Source organism: Physeter macrocephalus, chromosome 1 (genome assembly GCF_002837175.3).
Source record: "Physeter macrocephalus isolate SW-GA chromosome 1, ASM283717v5, whole genome shotgun sequence".
Lineage (NCBI taxonomy): Eukaryota > Metazoa > Chordata > Mammalia > Artiodactyla > Physeteridae > Physeter > Physeter macrocephalus.
In genome coordinates, this window is record NC_041214.2 from 28,008,035 (window position 1) to 28,029,364 (window position 21,330).

At 43.6% G+C, this 21,330-nt stretch overlaps 1 protein-coding gene across 1 annotated transcript in view; it reads right to left on the bottom strand.

The window, feature by feature from the left end:
• Nucleotides 1-21,330, bottom strand: part of CLSTN2 (calsyntenin 2) — a 675,719-nt gene that overhangs the window by 386,627 nt on the left and 267,762 nt on the right. The gene's annotated exons all lie outside the window — the stretch shown is intronic.

Below are 21,330 nucleotides of genomic sequence, written 5' to 3' on the forward strand. Positions count from 1 at the left end.
ATGCTAACACATATATATGGAATCTAAGAAAAAAAAAAAGGTCATGAAGAACCTAGGGGTAGGACGGGAATAAAGACACAGTCCTACTAGAGCATGGACCTGAGGATATGGGGAGGGGAAAGGGTAAGCTGTGACGAAGTGAGAGAGCGGCATGGACATATATACACTACCAAATGTAGGGTGGATAGCTAGTGGGAAGTTATAAAGCAGAAACTAACACACCATTGTAAAGCAATTATACTCCAATAAAGATGTTTTAAAAAAAAAAAGAAATCCTGCTAGCTCTACCTTCAAAACCTACCCACCAAATAAATAAATAAATAAATAAATAAATAAATAAATAAATTCCACTAGTTCTCACCTCCTGTTAGACGTCACCAGCCTTCCCAGCTGGATTATTGCAGTGTCCTCCTCCCTGGCTTTCCTGATACTGCCTGCATCCTCCTACAATATATTCTCAATGCAGGAGCCAGAGAAGTCCTACCAGAGGTAAATCAGTTCATTCCACTCCTCTGCTCCAAACCCTGAAATGGCTCCACTTCACTCAAAAAAACAAACAAAACAAAAAACTGAAGTTCTCACCAGAGTCCACAAGCCATGCTTGATCTTCCCCACTCCCATCTAGCCTCCAGCCTTTCCTTAAACAATTAGGCAAGCTTCCACCTCCAGGCCTGGTACTGACAATTCCCTCTGCTTGAAATACACCCCCCCCCCGCCCCCCCGCCCCATGACACACAGCTCATCCCCTCCTTCCTTCAATATCACCTTCACAGTGAGGCCACCTGATGCTCCCAAGCCACCTCCCTGCTCTGCCTTCTCAGGTTTCTTTCCCTTTTCATTTTTTTTGTCTAACCTACTATATAATTTACTTATTTGCTAAATCTCTTGTTTATTGTCTGTGTCTTGTTCTCACCTATGTCAGAATGTGAGCTTTACAAGGGCACAGAGCTCTTTTTGGTTTACTGATTTGTATCCTAAGTTTCTAGAACAGAGCTGACCACATAGTAGGTGTTCAATAATTTTTTTTGCATAAACAATTAGTATTTCACAACACCAAAATGTATAGAGTAGTCACAGTTACTCTCAGAGTGGCCAAGATTTTGACTTCCCATGCCTCTGTTTCAGTCCTGTCAACGAAAAACCTTCCTGGCTGCCCACTGAGTACAAACTCCCAGGTTGGCAGAGAACGTGCTCCACATTTTTGTCCCATTGCTTTTTCTTGCTGTGGCTCCCACTTCCTCCATACGTGAGGCCTGTGTGCCAGGCAAAGGGACCCGCCCCCCCGCCCCATGACACACAGCTCATCCCCTCCTTCCTTCAATATCACCTTCACAGTGAGGCCACCTGATGCTCCCAAGCCACCTCCCTGCTCTGCCTTCTCAGGTTTCTTTCCCTTTTCATTTTTTTTGTCTAACCTACTATATAATTTACTTATTTGCTAAATCTCTTGTTTATTGTCTGTGTCTTGTTCTCACCTATGTCAGAATGTGAGCTTTACAAGGGCACAGAGCTCTTTTTGGTTTACTGATTTGTATCCTAAGTTTCTAGAACAGAGCTGACCACATAGTAGGTGTTCAATAATTTTTTTTGCATAAACAATTAGTATTTCACAACACCAAAATGTATAGAGTAGTCACAGTTACTCTCAGAGTGGCCAAGATTTTGACTTCCCATGCCTCTGTTTCAGTCCTGTCAACGAAAAACCTTCCTGGCTGCCCACTGAGTACAAACTCCCAGGTTGGCAGAGAACGTGCTCCACATTTTTGTCCCATTGCTTTTTCTTGCTGTGGCTCCCACTTCCTCCATACGTGAGGCCTGTGTGCCAGGCAAAGGGATCCACCACACCTTTATCCCCCTGCATCTCTGCTTCTGGCTTCCCTTCTCCTTTTGAATGAAGCCTCTGGGACCCAGTCGTCTTTCAATGGCCATTTCACGAATTACCTCCCATAACAAAGGTGAACTGAGACCACATTAGTCTTTAAAGGCCACGGTGGACTTTAGGGCATCTCTCATGTCAGCTTCCTCACTAAGTAAATGTTTAGAGGGCAGGGCCTTTGTTATATTCACCTCAATCAAAAAGGATAGGGCTTTAAACTCATTTATCTCCCTTTGATTTAAGAGAAGTTTTACTCTGTGTAAGGATGGGGGACCTAGAGGCAAGCAGGTCACCTTCCCCGACTTCAGGGTGGTCCCTGTTGGGAGAGGAGAGAGCTAGATGAACAAGCAATTCCAAGGTCATACTGTCAAGGTCCCAAAGAGGGAAGTATTGTGTGATGGGCCAGTGGGATGGGGGAAGGAGCTGGGAAGGCTTAGCAGGAGGCGGTGCCTGACCCAAGGCCTGAAGGTGGGGTAGGTGTTGAAAAGAAGAGACAGGTGTGGGGGGAGCAGGCATTCTAGAATAGAGATCAGTGAGGGACTCAGTAATATTTGTTCAGTTCAATCTTTGAGAAATGTTCTGTCTTTGATGCTCTTTCAAATGTTTGAATATATACATACAATGCCTTAATGAGATTGAAGAATTACTCGGATGCCTTAGAACCGGGGTCCCCAACCCCCGGGCCATGGACTGGTACCAATCCATGGCCTGTTAGGAACTGGGCCACACAGCAGGAGGTGAGCGGCAGGCGAGCGAGCGAAGCTTCATCTGCTGTTCCCATCACTCCCCATTGCTCACATTACCGCCTGCACCATCCCCCCGCCCCGCGCCCCCCGCCCCCGTCACCCTGGTCCATGGAAAAATTTTCTTCCACGAAACGGATCCCTGGTGCCAAAAAGGTTGGGGACAGCTGTCTTAGAACCAGACACACTTTTAAAAAAAAATAATAGGGGCTTCCCTGGTGGCGCATTGGTTGCGCGTCCGCCTGCCGATGCAGGGGAGCCGGGTTCGCGCCCCGGTGTGGGAGGATCCCACGTGCCGCGGAGCGGCTGGGCCCGTGGGCCGTGGCCGCTGGGCCTGCGCGTCCGGAGCCTGTGCTCCGCAACGGGAGGGGCCACAGCAGGGGGAGGCCCGCATACCACAAAAAAAAAATAATAATAATAATAATAATAACAGGATCTTGCATTTCAAAATAGCCTTTTTAACACTTCCAGATGCTTTCACATCCATGATACATTCTGGTTTTTGTTTTTCACTACTGTTCTGTAGACATAAAGAACATGGTAATAACACTCCCATTTCACAGATTTAGAAATAAACTTGGAAATGTTGTATGGCTTGCTAACATAGACAAGCTAATTGTTTTAAACACAGGTCCCCCCTCTTCCCCTCTTAAGACTTTCTGCTACATTTGGGGGTCATTACCTGGAGTCTAAGGATGGAGTGGTTTAGGGGCTCCATGAATCCCTTAATACTTAAGCGAAATTCTCCGAGCATTTTTCAGGGCACTAAGTTCTCTATATTTCATTAGATATCACAGGGACTGCGATTTTAAAATGTGTACAAACTATTGTACCGTACTACGGTCAAGGCATGATGACCTTGACCAAGGACGAACTTGGGACTGGTTCATACAGCTTCTTCCTAGAATGAAGCTCCAGGGGAAGAAGAACAGGCTACATGTAGAATACAGACTTCTCTGAGCTGAACTGCCTTCATGCCTGCACTAAAGGTCTCCTAGGAAGGACCTGGAAATAGTCACCAGCTGCTCCAATCCGAGCATAATAATGCCCTTCAGCCAGAACTTGAACTCTATTTGTGTACAGTGTTTGGGTTCAATGCCACTAAATTTAAAAGACCGTTGCAATTTCTAACACCCATTGTCTGATTTGGATGAAATGTCATTGAAGTCTAATTAAGTGACTGCTAGAGGCAAACTTTGCTGGGTCCACCTGATGGTCAGGTACTGTTTAGTTTGTTCATCCCTGTGGGTCTCTGGAGAACAACTTTGGAGTGTCTCAGATTCACCTGCAGTGCTTGTTAGCCATCTAGCTGTCCACAGCTCATCCAAGCCCACTGACCCCATCTCTGGGAAGGCCAGCTGTGGGCAAGCGTGGGGACTCTGGGATGGAAGGAGATAATTGGGAGAAAAGATGTCAGTGTGTCCCAGTCATCCCTGGTGACAATAACCAACTGGGCAGGAGCCTGAGTGGCTCCAAGTTTGAAAAGCACCCAGCTGATTGGAAGCACTGATCTATTTGGTGGTTTTCAAATCTGGCTCTGCATCAGAATTGCCTAGAAAGTCTCAAGACAATTCTGATTCCCAGGTACACTTCAGACCTACTGAGTTGAATTCTTTAAGGAGGAAACACATGAATGTGAGTTTTAGGTCTGTAGGTGACTCTGATATTCAGGCAAGGGCATGGATGACTAGATGTAGGATTACTCTGATGAATTAAGCCTGGACAGCCACAAAGACCATGCAATTTGTATGTGGTAGACTGATTTTCCACTTCTGGCCCTGATGCCCTTGTGGAAACTTGAGAGAAAGGGAGGGAGTTAGCATCTAGATGGAAGATGAGCAGGCAATAAATCATTGCACCTGTGGGGTTTGATCAGGTCTTGGCGAACCAGACCTGGGTATCAGATGAGAATCAGACCTGGGAACCAGAAACAGACCTACCCGGGAGCTGACAGAGTCAGGCAAGTAATCGAAAGCCCCTGTGTCTCTGTTTATTCATCTCTGAATTGGGGATAATATTAACTTCAGCCTAATGCGATTGTTCAGAGCAGGGAGTGGGCATACTACCACCCATAGGCTAAATTCAGCCAGCCTGGTTTTTTAGCCCACAGGCTAAGAATGGCTCTTATATCTTTAAATGGTTACATTTTAAATGGTTATATTAAGTACCTACCTAACAGCTTTGATGTTACCTTTTGACCTGCAAAGCCTAAAATATTTACTGTTGGGCCCTGTAAGAAAGTTTGCTGACCCCTGGTTTAGAGGGTTAAATGAAAGAATTGATGTGAAATGCCTGGCATGTATTACATGTTATTTACAAGAACTTTCAGGATCTGAGACCTCCTCCTGGCTGGCAGCCAGGAAGAAAGAAGGGACATCAGTCCTACAGCCACAGGAAGTTGAATTCTGACAACAACCAGGGAGCCTGGAAGAGAACCCCAGCTCCAGGTGAGAACGCAGCCCTGCCAACACCTCGGCTTCTGCTGGTGAGACCCTGAGAAAAGGACCCAGCCACACCATGCCCACCCAGTCTTCTGACTCTCAGAAACTGAGATTGTAAGCAGATGTCTGTTTGTCTTTTTGTTTTTGGCCACTGAGTGGCTTGCAGGATCTTAGTTCCCCGATCAGGGATTGAACCCAGGCCCTCAGCAGTGAAAGCGCAGAGTCCTAACCACTGGACCACCAGGGATTTCCCAGATGTTGTTTTAAGGCGCTAAATTTGTGGCACTTTGTTAAGCAGCAAGTGCAAACTCAGACAAGCCTGCAGACACCAAAAATCTGACTTTTCTCACCAGGAAAAGGCACTCTGACTTTCCCCTCACTCTCTGGAAGTCTCCTGCCTACTTTTCTCTGCCTTCTCTTCCAGGTTCCCTGGCATCCATGGAGCCCCACCGACTATCCCTCGCACTCAGGGAGTTTGCAGTCCTTGGAACGCAGGCCCTTGGGTATGCCACTCAGCTATGCATGACTTCATCCATTCCTCAGGGGTTCCCTGGACCAGGTGCAGGGGATACTGACACAAACAAGCCAGGGCTCCTGCCCTCAAGGAGTCGCTAGTTCAGATAGAGCAGGGTATGGTAACACCTTCAGTGCAGCATACATGGAGCAGGAGAGAGAACTGTGCTGGGTCTGTTATGCTCAGCAGTGCTCACTGAGGCCTCTGTGTGCCAGACACTCTGCTCAGCCCTGACGATACAGAAGTAATTCAGCCTGCAAAAAGCTCACCTACTCTTGTGACTCTGGCTCAGCCTCACAGCTGTGATGGCTACAGCAGTGTCATTCACCTCCAACCCAGCTCTAACATGCCTCTGCCTCAAGACACTGCCAGGTCCTCTAAGGCAGGAACTGACATCACACCCATGCCTACATTCTATCCCATGACTCAGAGAGAGTTGAGAATTCAATTTACCAATTCTCAAATGCTCTCTTCTCTAAAATTTAAGCAAATTCCTCCCTGTTTTTCTTCCACCGACTTTCACAAAAACATTAGCAATGCATCTTTAATACACTGAAGGTCTGTTCTCCACAATTATAAAATACTGAAGTTAAATCCTCATAAAATAAACAGAAGTGAAGTGATTGAAAGGTTTCATCCTTTGCCAAATGTGTGGGTTAATCTATGTGTATGTAGGTGTATATGTGTGTAGTGTGTTGGCAAAGCAGTAATTTTTGGCCTTCGAGTAATTTTTTTCTCGGACCTCCACTGGCCAGCTGGGCCAATCCAGGAGAACAGAGCCACGCTAAGGCTTATGCGGTCTGCCCACGCTGAGGGCTCAGCTCTTCTTGTGGTTGCCAGGGTGTGTGTGGCACAAATACCTTAGTCCCATGGTTAGCTGGTCTGCCTTCCCCAAAGTCACCAACATACCATGAAATACGCAGCTGGGCCAGCCCATGGTGACACAATCATTGGCTGGTCCAGAATGGGCAATTTGATTACAGCTAGAAGTCACAATTTAACAGGACCATCAACTAAGACCCAAATACAATGAGGTGAAGACATTTTTTTCTACTGCAGAATGCATAAAATATCCACGCGATATAGTGTAATGATGCCATGCAAAAACTCTCCTTACTTTTGCTTGAAGCCTCAGTACATTTGACAGGCATCTTCGAGACCACTTCAAGAGCCACAAATGAAATTCTCAAGTTTCTCAGGATCTGTAGGGTATGAAAGCTGGAAATACCTTAGAGATAATCCAATCTAACAAGTCTAATAATCCAAGTCTATCCTCTTGATTTACATATGAGAAAACTGAGCCTCAAAGAGAGGAAGTAATTTTTCCGAAGTTACGTCCTGAGCTACATGCAGAATAGAAACTAAAACTGAAGCCTCCTGCCTTCCAGAGCAGGGTTTCTCAATCTCGACACTATTGATGCTTTAGGTCAGATAATTCTTTGGTGTGGGGAGCCGTCATGTGTATTTTAGTATGTTTTGCATCATCCTTGGTCTCTACCCACTAGCTGCCACAGCAACCCTCCACCCCATTAAGAAAACGAAAAAATGTCCCCGAACGTTGTTGAGTGTCTCCTGGGGGGCAAAAATCACCCCAGCAAAGAACCAGTGACCTGAACGAATGATGCCAGCTGATGTGAATTCTGACTCTGAGATGTACCTGGCTGTATGGTCTCAGCAAGTCACTTAACCTTTCTGAGACTGAGGTTCCTCATCTTTAAAGTAAAAATAGTGCCAGCTTTACAAGTTCACATGATTGGTGAATGTAAATGAAATTATGTATGTAAGTCTGTCAGTAAAGTGCCAAACACAGTAGGCAGGCAGTGGCTATTATTTTTATGAGTTGTGATAGTTTGATACCAGTCTATTTCCAGCAAGCTCTTTCTCCTGTCTGCAATTTGCTGTAAATGCCACCGAACAATCATTTCCTAATGGGGACAGCTACCTTGGCAGCAGTAAGCCGAGGCTGGGGCCTCCTCACATTTGGAGGAAAGGGACAGTGCTTGTGAGTCAGGCAGGGTTGTATTTGCTGTGCAGGAAGACAAGCTATGTGCTTTTTTGTTTGTTTTTGTCATGTCTGTAAGCTTCCTTATCTCCAGCTGCAGCGTTCTGCAAAATTAAATTCAATTAGTATTTGTCATCCTTTTCCTGGCTGAGTAAGTCAACTTCTTTTATTGCTGAAACTCAGAAAAAAAGTGGAATTGCCAAAGAGCTCTGAAGATTTCAAGGTTTTGAGAAGGAAAGCCCTGAGCAAAAGAGGGGAGAAGTAATTTTTTTCATAACAAAATAACCATGGTGTCATTGTGATCACAGATAATGTTCAGGTATGAATATAAACAGAAAGTTCAATGCTGGGGTTTTCAAACTCTGGCTTTACTACAAAATCTGTGTGTGGAGAAACATAATACTGTCCAATACATGAGAGTGGGACAGCTTTTGCTGTTCTGGCTGCCTCTCTCTGTTTGCGCCCCACCGTGGGTGTTTATGCTGGTTGGGAATTCAGGGGACTTGAAGAAACATAAGCATCTTCAGAGTCAGGACTGATCATCTCATATCCACCCTCATGACTGAAAGGGGTCAAAGGAATTTGTGATGGTGACTTCCTGGGTTCATCCCTGTCTCCTTTCTACCCTGGAAATGGCAAGTGGTACCCATTCCATTCCAGCCCTTGGTTTGACCAGGCAAATGCATGCTGAGACAGCTGCTCTTTACCTTCACTCCCATCTCCAGGCCCTGTCCATGCAATGATAACTCATGCCCTAACCCTACATCCAGACGTCAGACCTCCTATTTCCTTGGTTTTCATTAATGTGACTCTGGGTTTTTTTCCCAAACCACCATGAAGTTTGGGAAAGCTCTGCTATCTCTGACGATGATCAGGACACACTGATGTAGCTAGGAGGCTCCTGTTCTCTCTCTTTTGGCTGTCTTTGGAGCCAGTGGACCTGTCCCCAGGTATTCATCTTACACAACAAGAAAGATGACTTTGGATTCCTGAGGAAATCCACTAGGATTAACCATCAGAAAGATGATCCACCTAGGGAGGTGCCCATAGAGTCACATCTATTTCTGAAAACCTCTTCTCCATCATGATGTTCACTATAGGAGGGTGTGTTTTGTTTGCTCATGTAAGCTCCATAGTGAGAAGTCCTTGACTGTCTCATTCACCACTGTAATTCACATGCAGTAGACTCTCAAAAATTTCTTACAAATGAATAAATGAACAAATGTGGGATAGGCAAACATCCCTCTTCAGCAGTGTGCAAACCTCCAAGTGTACAAAACCCACAGTCCTTCATCCTTCACTGCCTGGGTAGCTTAAACCAGAGGACACATGCTGGTGGCCTGGGGCAAAATTCAGCCATCAGTGTTATTTAATCTCTAGATTGTCTGCCCACACAGTGCTCTATAGATAAAACTGAATTATTTACTTTTTTAAAAAATTTTGGAAATCTCATACAAAATTCTGGATTTCTGGCTTCTTTTGGAAAATGACAAGACCTGGTAGACTTGGGGTTACATTTATAGAAGAAAATCATTAGACTTTTTCCTATTTACTAAGCATAATTAAAAAATCCTGGAGATATATATACATAGGAAGACTCTGAAAGTTGGAGAGAGCAAACCAGTTAGGGAGCTTGGACCCAAGAAACAGCATGATGGTGAGTTCCCTGGGTTTTCTTTTTGCCTCATATATCCCAAACCTGAAGCTGAAGAAGGCTGCAACTCAGAAATGTGAATAGGCACAGAAAAAAAAAACAACAACAAAATCCCAAACAAAAGGTTGCTTTCTCTAGCCAAAGGACCAGAAAAAGTGCTACATAGCAAAACAAATAATTTTCATACAATTGCCACTCTATTCAGATAAATGCTATATAAAAAACTGTGGGGCTTCCCTGGTGGCGCAGTGGTTGAGAATCTACCTGCCAATGCAGCGGACACGGGTTCGAGCCCTGGTCTGGGAAGATCCCACATGCCACGGAGCAACTGGGCCCGTGAGCCACTATTACTGAGTCTGCGCGTCTGGAGCCTGTGCTCCGCAACGAGAGGCCGTGATAGTGAGAGGCCCGTGCACCGCGATGAAGAGTAGCCTCTACTTGCCACAACTAGAGAAAGCCCTCGCACGGAAACAAAGACCCAACACAGCCATAAATAAATAAATTTTTGTAAAAGAAATAAAAAAACTGTGACCTCATCTCTACCCATGCCATAAAAGGCTGAGTAGGGATCCTAGACCTCCAGTCTCATGATGCTGTAATGAGGTATCCCAACATAACTTGCTAAAGTTTTGTCAGAGAGTGTCAAGTAGGGTGCTGGGACTTTCATCCCCAACAGGCAGTAATGATGACCATCCTACAGTGTCAATGAAGACCATGTGGGGAGCCTGGGCGTCCACCCTCACCTGACAGTAATGAGGAGCCCTCCCTGCTCCCCACTGGGGTGGTGTCACAAGAGGCTTAGGAAAGAGTCAGGACTTTTACCGTTGCTCAGCTGTAATGAGGCTGTCTCCACTGCAGTATCACTGGAGACCACGTGGGAAGCTGGAATTCCCTCCCCAACCCAGAAGTAATGAGAAAGCCCCTTCAGGTGTTAATGAAAGCCAAGTAGAGAATCTAGACCCTTACCTCCAGTTGTCAGTAAGGACATGGTGCCCACCCTCCTCCCGTGCTCAGTGTCAGAAAAAGCCAATTAAAACAGATGGTATAAATAAGATCTAGAGTCTCAGAAAATAATATAAAAATTTTCAGGTTTCAACAGAAAATCACTCATTATACCAAAACTTAACAAGATCTCAAGCTGAATGAAAAACAGAAGTGAGAGAGTGGCATGGACATATATACACTAACAAATGTAAAACAGATAGCTAGTGGGAAGCAGCCACATAGCATAGGGAGATCAGCTAGGTGGTTTGTGACCACCTAGAGGGGTGGGAAAAGCAGAAACTAACACACCATTGTAAAACAGTTATACTCCAATAAAGATGTTAAAAAAAAATAGATGGCACGGCTGAGATAAAGGACATATGAGAATTATCTGACAAAGATTTTAAAGCAGGCATGATAAAAACACTTGAATGGTCAATTAAAAACATGCATGAATCAAAATAAAATAGAAAGTCTAAGCAAAGAATTAGAAAACCTCAGTAAAGAAATGGAAGCTATAAAGAAGAACCAAATGGAAATTTCAGAAGGGAAAAACACAATGACTTAAATAAAAAGCTCAGTGGATGGGCTTATCAGGAGCATGGATGAAGGAATCAGTGCACTGGAAGAGAGAAAAACAGAAATGCCCAATCTGAGCAACAGAGGGAAAAAAAACTAAAAAAGAGTGAGAGAGAGTTACAGAGCTTCAAGGACCCATGACAAAAGATCTAACATTCACATCACTGGAGTTCTGGAAGAGAGGAAAAAGAGCAATGCTGGAAAAATATTCAAAAAAAAAAAGTAATGGCTGAAAACTCTCTTTTGGACAAGAGACACAAACCTATAGATTCAAGAAGTTGAGTGAATGTCAAACAGGATAAACCCAAAGAAGTCTAAGCCAAGGTGACACAATTAACTTCTGAAAATATAAGACAGAAAAAATATTGAAAGCAGCCAGAACAACAATTTATCTATAGGGGAAAAACAATTAGAATGACAGGGGATTTTTAACCAGAAACCAAGGAAGTCAGAAGGAAGAAGCACAATATTTTTCAAATGCTGAAAGAAAGTAATTGTCAACCTGGAATTCGATATTCAGCAAAAATATGCTTCAGGAATGAAGAGGAAATCAAGACACTCTCAGAGGAAGGAAAACTAAGAGAACTGGTCATCAGAAGACCTATTCTGAAAGAATGGCTAAAGGAAGTTTTTGAAACAAAAAAGAAACTGTAAAAGAAGGAAACCTGGAACATCAGGAAAACAGAAAGAACATGATAAACAAAAATAAGGGTAAACTTTGGAGATTAATCCTTTGTCAGTTGCTTCATTTGCAAATATTTTCTCCCATACTAAGGGCTGTTTTTGGTCTTGTTTATGGTTTCCTTGGCTGTGCAAAAGCTTTTACGTTTCATTAGGTCCCATTTGTTTATTTTTGGTTTTATTTCCATTTCTCTAGGAGGTGGGTCAAAAAGGATCTTGCTGTGATTTATGTCAGAGAGCGTTCTGCCTATGTTTTCCTCTAAGAGTTTGATAGTGTCTGGCCTTACATTTAGGTCTTTAATCCATTTTGAGTTTATTTTTGTGTATGGTGTTAGGGAGTGTTCTAATTTCATACTTTTACATGTACCTGTCCAGTTTTCCCAGCACCACTTATTGAAGAGGCTGTCTTTTCTCCACTGTATATTCTTGCCTCCTTTATCAAAGATAAGGTGACCATATGTGTGTAGGTTTATCTCTGGGCTTTCTATCCTGTTCCATTGATCTATATTTCTGTTTTTGTGCCAGTATCATACTGTCCTGATTACTGTAGCTTTGTAGTATACTCTGAAGCCAGGGAGCCTGATTCCTCCAGCTCCATTTTTCGTGCAGCTCAATAACAAAAAAACAAACAACCCAATCCAAAAATGGGCAGAAGACCTAAATAGACATTTCTCCAAAGAAGATATACAGATTGCCAACAAACACATGAAAGAATGCTCAACATCCTTAATCATTAGAGAAATGAAGTACACCTAGGGGTAAGACGGGAATAAAGACACAGACCTACTAGAGCATGGAGCTGAGGATATGGGGAGGGAGAAGGGTAAGCTGTGACAACGTGAGAGAGTGGCATGGACATATATACACTACCAAACGTAAAATAGATAGCTAGTGGGAAGCAGCCACATAGCACAGGGAGATCAGCTAGGTGGTTTGTGACCACCTAGAGGGTTGGGATAGGGAGGGTGGGAGAGAGAAAGATGCAAGAGGGAAGAGATATGGGAACATATGTATATGTATAACTGATTCACTTTGTTGTAAAGCAGAAACTAACACACCACTGTAAAGCAATTATACTCCAATAAAGATGTTAAAAAATACATATGGGTAAATATAATAGACTTTCTTGAGTTTGCTAAATTACATTTGACAGTTGAGGCAAAAATCATAACATTCTCTGATGTGATTCTAAATGCATGGAAAAAATATTTAAGACAATTATAAACGGGAGAGTAAAGGTACCTAAATGAGGTAAGGTTTCTATATGCTGTCTGAACAGACAAAATAATGACACCAGTAGACTCTGATAAGTTATGTGTACATACTAGCCAGAACCACCACTAGAAAAGATACATTAAAAGATACACTCAAAAACACTATAGATAAATCAAAATGAATTCTGAAACACATTCAAGTAATTAACTGGAAGGTAGGACAAAGAAAACAGAGTTGCAAAAAGACAGAGAGAACACAGAGAAAATAATAAATAAAATGGCAGACTTAAACCCTAAAAATGTCAATAATTACATGAAATGTAAATGGTGTGAATACACCAATTAAAAGACAGAGACTGGCAGAGTAAATTAAAGATCCAACATATTGTCTGTGAGAATCTTACTTCAAATATAATGAAAGAGGCAGACTCAAAGTTAAATAATAGAAAAAGATATAGCATGCAAACATTAATCACAGCAAAGCAGGGTCACTATATTAATATCAGATAAAGTAAACTTAAGAGCAAAAAAATCGGGCTTCCCTGGTAGCGCAGTGGTTAAGAATCCGCCTGCCAATGCAGGGGACACGGGTTCAAGCCCTGGTCTGGGAAGATCCCACATGCTGCAGAGCAACTAGGCTCGTGAGCCACAGCTACTGAGCCCACATGACACAACTACTGAAGCCCACGTGCCTAGAGTCAGTGCTCCACAACAAGAGGAGCCACCACAGTGAGAAGCCTGCATGCTGCAATGAAGAGTAGCCCCCACTTGCTGCAACTAGAGAAAACCCACGTGCAGCAATAAAGACCCAACACAGCCCAAAATAAATAAATAAATAAATAATTTTTTAAAGAGCAAAAAATTGCTAGAGACAGAGAATAACACTATGTAAAGATTAAAGGGTCAACTCACCCAGAAGACATAGCAATTCTAAATGTGTATTCACTAGACAACAGAGCTGCAAAATATGTGAAGCAAAAACCGATAAAACTGAAAGGAAAAACATAGAAGTTGAAGCTTTCAACAGCCCTATCTCAACAATTGATAGAACTGGACAGGAAATCAGTTAGGATATAGAAGAAAATCAACAACACTATCAACCAACAGGCACTTTTAGAACACTTCACCCAACAATAGCAGAATATATGTTCTTTTCAATCACCTGGAGAACTTATACAGAGATAGATCCTGAGCCATAGAACAAACCTCAAAAAATTTGAAGGAATTAAATTCATAGAAAGTATGCCCTCTGACCACAAAGGAACCAAAGTAGAAATTAACAACAGAAAGATAACAGAAAAATTTCCAAACATTTGGAAACTTAGCAAAACTCATGGCTCAAAGAGGAGGTCTCAATGTAAATAAAACTAATACACTGAAGTAAATAAAAATACATCCAGATTTGTAGGGCACAGGTGAAGCAGTGCTGAAAGGAAAACAGATAGCATTTAAAGCATACATTAGAAAGCAGAAAACATCTAAAAATCAATAATCTACACTCTCACCTCAAATGCCTAGCTAAAGAATAGCAAAATAAATCCAAATGAGTAGATGAAAGAAATGTTAAGATAAGAACAAAAATCAATGAAATAAAAAATAGAAAAACAATAGAGTAAAATCAGTAAAATAAGGAGTCGGTTCTTCAAAAAGGTCAGTAAAATTGACAAACCTCTAGCAAGTTTGACAAAGAAAAAAGAGTGAAGACAAATTTTCAATATCAAGAGTGAACTAGTATATATAATTACAGGTTCTTGCAGACATTAAAAAGATGATAAGAGAATACTAAAAACAACTCTACACAAATACATCTGCCAACTTATATGAGATGGGCCAATCCCTTGAAAAACATTATCTATCACCACTCACCCAATGTGAAATAGATAATTTGAATAGCCTTATAACTATTAAGGAAATTTAATTTATAATTGTAAAACTCCCCAGAAAGCATTTTCACTGAAAGACTCTAACAAACATTTACAAAAGAATTAACACCAGTGCTACACAATCTCTTCCAGAAAATAGAAAGGGAGAAAACATTTCCCAATTCATTTTATGAAGATAGTATTACCCTGATATGAAACCAGATAATGGCATCTGGTTTCATGTCAGATGAAGAAAGATGAAGAAGATGACAGACAAATAAAGAAGATGGCAGACTAATATCCCTCATGAATATGGGAGAAAAAATCCTGAATAGAATATTAGCAAATAAAATTCAGTAGCATGAATTTTACAAGTAGAATTATACATTATGAATAAACAGTGTTTCCTTTAGGGATGCAAGGTTGGTTCGATATATGGAAATCAATCAGTGTTATCACCATATTAACACACTATAGAAGAAAAACCACATATTCATATCAATCAATACCAGAAAAAAAGAATTTGACAAAATCAAAACCCATTTATGACAAAACAAGGACAAAAAACCTCTCAGAAATCTTGGAATAGAATTCTGCCTCAACTTGATAAGGAGAATCTACAAAAACCCTATAGGTTATATTATACTTATTGGTGAAAGAGTGAATGCTTTCCCCTAAGATCTGAAACAAGGCAAGAAAATCTTCTCTCATTTCTAGTCAGTGCAGTAAGGGAATAAAAGGAAACAAAACTGTTTCTAATTGCAGATGACATGATTGTCTATGTAGGGGTTCAGCAAGGTTGCAGGACACAAAGCATAAAAATAAACATACAAAGGCAATTGCATTGGACTTCCCTGGTGGCGCATTGGTTAAGAATCTGCCTGCCAATGCAGGGGACACGGGTTTGAGCCCTGGTCCGGGAAGATCCCACATGCCGCAGAGCAACTAAGCTTGTGTGCCACAACTACTGAGCCTGTGCTCTAGAGCCCGCGAGCCACTACTGAGCCCGCGTGTCACAACTGCCAAAGTCTGCACACCTAGAGCCGGTGTTCCACAACAAGAGAAGCCACCACAATGAGAAGCCTGTGCACCACAACAAAGAATAGCCCCTGCTCGCCACAACTAGAGAAAGCCCGCATGCGGCAACGAAGACCCAACACAGCAAAAACAAACAAAAAAAAAGCAATTGCATTTTTATACACTAGCAATGAACACATGAACAACAAAATTAAAAATACAATATCATTTACAGTCAAGCCCTCTTTGTAAATTAAGTTCAGACATTTAGAGTCATGTCTGATGGACTACATGTGGGCGTGAGAGGAGGGGTGAGTGGAGACACCCAGTGGAAACCAGACAGCAGGCAAGAATATCTGCGCTTGTGAGAGAAAAGAGAAACACGACAAATGAGAAGAAACTCAGATGGTAGAGGGCAGAATCAGTAGCAGAAACTTGAGTGGAAGGTTACGTACCACAGCACAACTCTGGCCTGCATGTGAACCTATCCTACACACCTAAAGCTTGGGAGCACCCATCCACCTCTGGGAAGGGAGGACAGAAAGAAGTGTAAACACTAGGAGTCCAAACAACATTTCTGCGGGAACCCTAAGCAAGGGTGGGCCAGAAGAGGAGAAAGGCCATTTCCTCCTTGGCTGGGAGAGAGGTGGTGAGGGGAGGTGATGAAGTCCTATTACTGGGCCAATCAGTATCATGATGGATCCCTAAGTTCAGCATTAGAGTAACAAGCATCACAGGTGGGCAGTGATGGAGCACCCACTGGTGGAGGCTGAGATAGAATACACACCCAAATGGTATGGCCAGCCCAGGGCAGACACCATAGGGGACGGGAAACAGCACTGAGAAGGATGGCCCAAAGATCGCTGAGGTGGAGGGACAGCAGGGGGGCAGGCAGCAGCGGGGCAAGCTGTGGTGAGTGTTATATCTGGCATCTTACCTATTTAGGACTCTAAGAGAGAGACACAAAAAAGGCAAAGGGCCAAGGGGTACTCTGGACACTGGACTTGGGGCCAGAGAGCATCATGTTTTTACCCTTGCAACCTTCAGCAAAACGGGCCAGGAGTGGGCTTTGCGGACATGCCCACGCTTTCCAAATTGTTTTCCTTTTTCTTCCCTGACCTTGAAATTTTGCTATTGGTATCATTAATGTGCAGAAAGAACTCCTGCCGCGCTGGGATTCACCTTTCTACTAAAAAAAAATACAAAGTATTATATTTTAAAAGTCCCAAGCTGATCATTGCCAGGGATGTCATTTACCATGGCACTCAGCTGGAACTTAGATAAATAATAATAATTTTTTAAGTTTGTAGATCATATTGAACTTGGCTTAATAGGCCCTCTCTCCAAATCTCTGAAAGGATGGCTCATAAAAAACTAATTAGTTTATACAGACTGTCAAGGTTCATGGAGGACAGCTGGCCTTTGATGCCCCATCTGTGATTACAGGCAGCTACAAGATCATAAAATTGAGCTCTGAACTCACGTCAAAGTATTCAGTGATCTCATGCTGGACACTGTGCCAAAGCAGAAGAACTGAACTATAAATGCCTGCCTGTACTCCTGTTGGAATCTCACAACAAGCTAAGACATTTAGGACTTGCATTCATAGGCCCCTAATTCCTATTAAAGTAAAACCATTGACCTTACAAATCCATGTTCATAATTAATATTTGTGATGGGGTCCGATTCCAGGCCTATTCAATATGGCTACTGTCGTAAGCTGCAGAAATAGCTTCTAGAGAAGGGATTTGAATCAGTATTAACTTGTCTAAGCTTGGCTATTAAACGGTCCAATTATGGACAGTTGCAGCTGGTTTTCAATTATCATTGGTCTCACCATGATGATCACTGGTTACGGCTTTTTAAGAGGATTTCTTTAGTGTTTTCAAATTCCCAGTGCCTTCTTCTCTATGCTGTTCCCTTATTCTAAATTTCTTGGGCTCTTTTCTCTCCTGTAGCTCAAACAATGCCTCATGCCCTCAATACAGGAAACCACATTAACAGGTGGTTTTTATTTGGCCTCTTTGGTTTTCAGAGACAGAGACATAGTCATCTCAGGGCAGAGTGGAGATACAAGTACAGAGATCAGCAGGAAACCAGGACCACTCAAGAACTGAGGCCACAGTTCCCATCAGGGACCACTTAAGACTCTGTTCCCTCTGGTCACATCTGTTTCTCCCTGGGACCAGTTGCCTCCTCTCAGTCTGCTGACCAAGCCCTTATACTGTGATTTGCATGTGTCACAGAAGTTTTATCTGCAACCCTCACCCTCCAGTGTGGCCCCTCAGTACTCAGACAGGAAGCCAACTGGCCTACGTGGTCTTTTCTACCCAGGTAGCAGGTTACGGGTTGAAACTAGCCAACTCATCAGCCACCTAGAGTCAGATGTCCACCCCAGGTCCAATCACAGTCAGGCAAAGGGGCTGAGTCATGTGGCCTAGAATCTGGCCACCAGGGGCAGTGAGTGTGAAAGTACCATAAACATGCTGGCATCACACATGGCAATAAGGCCAGAGATTGGAAGTCCTTTATGCTTGGATGTCTTTGAGCTTGGAGCTGGAAGGGTGCCTGTGCCTTTTGAGTTGTTTCTCCAGCAAAAGCAAAGGCTTTGTTTTTGTTTTGTATGTTTCCTGATTTGTTATATGAGGATCTCCGGACTTTGGACTTCAGTTGGGCCCATTGTCTTTGGCTGAGCTGGACAGAGTCAGGGACACTGACATGGAGATGAATGAAGCTAAGAGTGTCCTCAGGGACTGAGGCCAGGAACTTGACCTCAGGGGCACTGTGCTCACTCCCACTGAGTCCACCAGGCATGGGATGAAGCAGAACCAAATGATGGCAAAACAGAACAGTGGTTAACAGGGAGCAGTAGAAAACAGTGCACTGGGGAGCCCTCCTGCAGAAGAGAATCACCCTCAAAATTGGGACACCTGGCAACATTTTTCTGGCAGGAATATCAGGATTGCTACAGGCAAGTCCAGTGATTGCTGTGTGGCTCCCATTTTCCTCCCTTTTGAATCAGAATTTATTGTGTTTTTCCTTTCCCCGGAGGGTGTGTAGGGGAAGATAAATTATCTTTTTAGTTCACAGTTCTCTGGATCAAGAGGAGCTGCATCCAGACCTGATGAGGATCACAAAACCTTGGCTTCAAGCTAGATGCCATGACTGGATACCACTTTTGGGAGTCCCAGGATGCAGTGAGCATATTTTGCCTGAAGAGGGATGTGAATAATTCTGGCCTAAGAGTAGTGATAGAATGACTGCACTGATGACCCTAACTTGTCACCTCTCTGTGCCCTTTGGTACTTTGCTCCTACTCTGGGCTTGGCCATGTGACTTGTTTACCTAGTGGGACAGTAACAAATTGCCCCAAGTAGCTGCTTGCAAAAGTCCTTGCACATTTCTGTGCTTTTAAGCTTCTCCACAATCAGCACAGGAATATATATGCTCTGGCTAGCCTGCTGACATGCCTAAGATTACATGCAGGAGAACAGTGTCATCCCAGGCAAGGCCACTCTAGACCAGCCAGCCTACAGCCTGCCCACCAGCTGTCTGCAGACACCTGAATGAGCCCAGCTGGCATCAGCTGAGTCTGACTCAGATTAGCACAACTGCCCAACCAATAGGTAGCCTCATGAGAAAGAATGAATGGCTCTTGTTCAATGATCCTAAGTTTTGCAGTGGTTGCTGGACAGCAACACTTAACTGAGATGTCAACTTTACCATTTGGAATGACAACTTCTTTACTACTATGTTCTGAGCAAATTATACAATCTGACTTAACTTCAGTCTCTCCTTCTATAAAATAGGGATAATGAGAATGCCTATTTCAGAGGACTGTTGTAAAAAGTAAATGATGTAATGTGTGTAAAATACCTACTACAGTGCCTGATATGTAGTATGGGCTCAATAAATGTTAGTTAATTTTCAGTGCTGTGTGCAAGTTGTTTCCTGTACAAGGATGTATGATCAAGGGGACAGCTTAGGGGTTAAAATCCACCTCTTTCTCCACTTACCAAGTAACGTGCTCTGGTGCAGGACAGTGTCTGTCTGAAAGAAGGGGCAGCTGTTTCTAATTGGCACTGTTACCATATGGGCTGGCAACAGTCCTGCTATTATTATTAATTGTATTGTTCACTTTTCATCTTGTTTTAGTATACTGTCATTAACTCAGAATCCCAGGAGACTTGAAATTCCTACATTCAAGGCCATCTCTCAAGCTCTCTCTCAGGGCCAGCACTCAAGTTTTCCAACCTGGGACTCCACATCCCTCCTGCTGGGGTAATTAACTTGCTCCAGTTTATCAGGACCTTCTCAGTTTTGGCAGTAAAAGTCCCACAACCTAGGAAACTCTCAGTCCCAGGCAAATCTCCCTCCTTGAATGTCCCTTACTCTTCATCCTTATTGATGGAGAACAGCCCACAGTATCCAGTGGTTCTCCCTTAAGCGTTAGTTTTACCTGGAGCATGACTTCACCTTCACTAGAGTCTTCTCATCGAGAAGGTCAGGGTCACTGGTGGATAGCTTTCTACCTCCAGTCAGCCCCTGTTGTGGGGATTTACCTGGGACCCTCGCCCTCTTCTTCCTCCTTGACTGACCACCCCTTGCTCCCAAGCTCCTTCCCCTGCACTGTGGCTCTAGTCCCTCCTCCAGCCATCCCTTGTGACCATGTGTGACCACACTCACAGGGTCTCCAGCTGCTGCCAAAGAACCCAGTCCAACCAGGCTCCTGTGGAGAGGTCTGGGATACCAGGATTAAGCATAGAATGTGATGGAGGAGAAGTGAGCGGTAGAATCTTTATGATGAGATGGGCCATCCAAAACTTACCAAGGCTGCAATGCCACATGGCCTGAGAGAAGTTAAAACCAACAACAACAAAAGGCCACGTGGCAGGGGATACACAGACAGACAGTTTCGGGTGGACCAAGAAAGAGGATAATTAACAAGAAGAAAAAAGTGGAAGGATTTGTTATAGCCAAGAGAAAACATTCAGGGCAAAGACCCCCAAACTCATGGGCAGCAGAGAACCAGGGAAGCTCCTTATTCTCCCTTCGGCAGAGCAGCTCCACCCTAGAAAGTGTGGCGGCAGGAGTGCTGTGTTCTCTTCTCAGTGAGGTTAGGGCTTTGTGCTCCAAGCTCTCGGTGCCCAGGGATGACCTGATGGCTCCTGTCTACCCCCACTGGAGCTGAGATCTGCCTCCTGAACTGCTCGGCCCTCAGCAGACAGGAGGGAGATATAAAATGTGTGAAAGGGGAAAATTGGAGTGAATGCAGTGCCCGTGAAGGGATAACCAAGAAAGGAACCCCATTATGCCCCCAACCCCACATCCATCACTGTCAAGGCTGGCAGCTGCCAAGCTGGCAGAAGAAAGAGAACCAAGGAATAGAAATGATCAACACTTCAATTCCAGAGTGGTGGATACATCAGGCCTGCCTTTCTCCCAGCCTGCCTCGCAAGCCCCTACAGGACCAGAAGAATCAGGACCATAGGTGCGGTCCAATAAGCCTTGCTGCTTCTGGGGACTTCCAACGGACCTTTTCGTTGTCACCACCCTCCCCGTCCCCCCAGTGATCACAAGCATCACCTTGACCAGATCTTCTGCCTCATTTACTGGTTGTTGTGCCTTCAGCCCTCAATTCTTTTCAACTTTAAAATAACTTCTGTATCGTTCTCAAGTCACATCTTGCCTACAGCTGGAGACGCTTAGAGCACAGTCACTGTAGTGAGGGGGAGACATTGCCATAGGGATGGAGGCCTGAAG